The sequence below is a fragment of the Curcuma longa genome, chromosome 6 (genome assembly GCF_044706935.1).
Source record: "Curcuma longa cultivar G26 ecotype Majalengka, Jawa Barat chromosome 6, ITB_CL_G26_1.1, whole genome shotgun sequence".
Lineage (NCBI taxonomy): Eukaryota > Viridiplantae > Streptophyta > Magnoliopsida > Zingiberales > Zingiberaceae > Curcuma > Curcuma longa.
This window is the reverse complement of record NC_133866.1, coordinates 5,007,341-5,010,827: the sequence shown is the minus strand read 5'-3', so window position 1 is coordinate 5,010,827 and position 3,487 is coordinate 5,007,341. Positions and strand designations below refer to the sequence as shown.

Below are 3,487 nucleotides of genomic sequence, written 5' to 3'. Positions count from 1 at the left end.
GGCTTTAGATCATCTCAGCTGTACAAAAACAAAGCACGAAATCCACCACGCCCGCCTTCTACCGGGCTTAGCCCGGGGGCCCACCCGAGGGGCCCTTTTGAAAATTATAGGATTCGGGGGACAAAAATTCTACGGTCCACCGCTGCGCCGCCGCCGACTGTGCTACGTCGTCGTCGTCTCCTTGTTCCCTGTTCCCGTCAAGAACCTCTTCTGGGCAAAACGACACGTCCTCTGTAGTACTATGCGGGAGAACGGAGGAAACTGGCTGACGACCGCCGGAGACCTGCAACCACAGACACCGTGAGATGGACGGCCGGCGGGACTGGCGAGACCACTCCGATGCTTAAGTCAGCGACGGTAGAAGAGTAGAAACGAGAATGGAGAAGAGCTAGCAACAGTGAGCATACCTGGCCCCTTCACAGGGGCTCGCCTTATATAAGGGAGAGTCGGTCCGTACTACGGGCGAAGCAAGGTGGACCTTACCTTGAAAGTACTCTCCGTACCTGGGAGGAATGCTGTCTTTAATGAGGAGGTACACTGTGGACAGTGCCGTACGTCGAGTCGGCGCGCGGCCATGCTTGACGGCGTGCTTGTCAGCTGGAGTGGTCAGTTGTACAACAGAGGGAGTGGTCGGAGACAGAGCGTACGATTCAGCCCCGATTCCTTGGATCGAGTCGGGCACGCCGTCCAGTCAGACTATCCGGGAGTCGGCTTGGCAGAACTATCTGTGACACACGCTGGCGAGCTCCGACTTCTCAGGACTGGTCGGGTACACTACTCACCCGGATTATCCGGGAGTCGGTTCTGTAGGGTTACTCGTATACTCGGCGAATGACCCGGGCTATCGGACCGGGGTGTAGACTTCTCGGGCGGTTACTCCGGGACCCGGATCCGGGCCTCAGCGCTCCAGCCGACTGTACCCGGATGATCGACTCGACTCGGCCATGTCTCTCGGTCGGATCAGTACCTGTATCCTTACGACCGTAACATTCCCTATGCTATCTCCTCTCGCTTTCCAGCGAACGTTGATCTTCTTCGAAACTGCTGCGTATGAATCCCCGCCGACGCACGCCTGCTCGCTCCGGCGACTGGTACGCCACCGACCAGTTCGCCCTGGAACTCATCTTCCACAGTCGTGTGCAGGCTGCAGCAGTATGAGTGCCTCACAGGCGACCCTGCCCGCGCCGCCGCCGTGTTCGTGCCGATCTATCCCGGGGGGGGGGGGGGGGGGGGGGGGGGGGGGGGGGGGGGGGGGGGGGGGGGGGGTTCAATGCTTCCGTGCGCGACGCGGCGGCGCTGGAGCTCGCGCGGTGGCTCCTGGCTCGGCCGGAGTCGGCGGCGATGGGAGTGAGGGACTTCCGGCGACTGTCTGAGGACGTGACTGGGGCAGCAAACTGCCGCCGCTGCTGCTCCCGGAGCTCGAGAACATGCTAAAAAGTTTCAGTTTTTAGTAAAGATCTTTTAAAAAGTTTCGATTTTTACCTAAAATCTGAGTTCGTTTCACGAAAAAAACCAAATTGACAGAGTCCTGAAACAGAGTCGATCGCAGTTTTTCTCCTTCGCCGGCGCGCCGCGGTGGTGGCCGCCCAACACCACCGCATCGCTCCACGACCTCGCCATCGAGCAATGCCGCGCCTCCGAGAACTGCAGGCTGCTCCACTGCGATGTCCAGCCGTCCGGCGCGTGCTTCTCCATAGCCGGCTGCTGCCGCCCAGTGTTCTTCCAACCTGGCTCCGTCCCCACACAATACACGTGGCACCTGCCGCGGGACTACCGGAGGTACTCAGTGTTCCTGCCAGAGGAGGTCGCGGGCAGGGCAACGAGAGCGTCCAGCGGGCGCTCTCGTTGCCGCGCAGCCTTCTGTTCGGAGACTGCCGGAGAGGAGCGGCGGAGTTCAAGGACGCGTTCGATGTGGCGGTGGAGACGATGAAGCAGAAGACGACGAAATGTACACGTGGAAGCACAATTTGGTGGGTGCAAATGTGGGTGAGCATGACTAGGGTCACTAGTTTAACCACTACAAATGAAAAATAATAATAAAATTAATAACAAACTAAATTATTAAATCTCTTTTTTCTCCGAAGAATATTCGCTTTGATTGAGAGAACGACAGTTGGAATATTTTTCAAAAATATCTAATTTCTCATATTATTTTAAGATGGTCAACTTCGATCCATTATTGATTAAGATATCAACCGCCAACTTTTTTACACAATTATAATTTTATTTATTTTTTGAAAAAAATAAATAAGAGGTCTATTCTTTGCGTGTGACTAAGCATGAGTTTCAAATAAAACAATGAATATTACCTCAACGATATCTTTCTAATTGATGTAAATGATCTCATTTGCATATAAAAAGCTTATCCAATTAACTCAACATATCGGTATCATTGACTATTCTACTTGAACTCTTTCGTGATAAAATCTAAAGTCATTATCAATTTAGTATCATCAAAGGAGATAAACTTGAGTAATTATCTTGCAACTCAATACTTTAGCAGCAGAGCTATCAGATAGATTGATCGATGAAGAAATAGTTTATTAATAATTCATTATCTGATACCCCTAAGGGATGAATCAACCTATTAATTTGGTGATATAGTGATATTTTATGATTACGTGGACATCAGATATAAGGGGATATAAAGGAAAAAGAGTAAAAATAAGCCTTCGTTAATTTAGAAAATCTTGACCTCTCTCTCTAGTCCGGTATGCTTCCTTAACCATATGTCTAGCTTAGGAAAAAAAAAACCATATGTCTAGCTCCTACTATAGTCTTTACATGCTTCGACTAGCCTCATAACGGTCTTTCACATACCGACCTCAAAACTCGGTACAGTCTCACATGCCGACTCGATCGCAACTCGGCATCACGCGCCGGCCTCATGACTCAGTCTCGGCACGTCTCCAGCATCATGCGCCGACCTCATGACTCGATTGCGACATGTCTCGCCATCACGCGCCAGCCTCATGACTCACGTCTCAACACGTCTCCAGTATCATGCACCAACTTCATGATTCGGTCTCAGCATGCCTCCAGCATCATGCACCGATCTCATAACTCGATCGTGGCACGTCTTCAACATCACGCACCAACTTCATGATTCGGTCTCAGTTTTGCCTCCAACATCATGCACCGATCTCATAACTCAATCGCGGCACGTCTTCAACATCACGCGCCGGCCTCATGACTTGGTCGTGGCATGCCTCCAGCATCATGCGCCGACCTCATGACTCGGTCTCGGCACGTCTCCAACATCATGCACCAACTTCATGACTTCTGCACGTCTCTAGTTATGCGCCAACCTCATGACTCGGTCTCGGCATTGGATCGTGCCAACCTCATGGCTCGGTAGTGGCATGATTCTTGCATTATTAGCTTTCTGCACGTGATATTTATTAGAAGACGTGGTCGTTTCGCCTAAATCGGAGAGCACCGAACCGATTCGTCTGTGAAAATAGGAACGCACTCTCAAATATCTGAA

General features: G+C 51.5%; 1 pseudogene; it reads left to right on the top strand.

Moving 5' to 3' along the window:
• The first annotated feature begins 1,050 nt into the window (after nucleotides 1-1,050).
• LOC141830482 (xyloglucan galactosyltransferase KATAMARI1 homolog) lies at nucleotides 1,051-2,034 on the top strand (annotated as a pseudogene).
• Nucleotides 2,035-3,487: the final 1,453 nt, after the last annotated feature.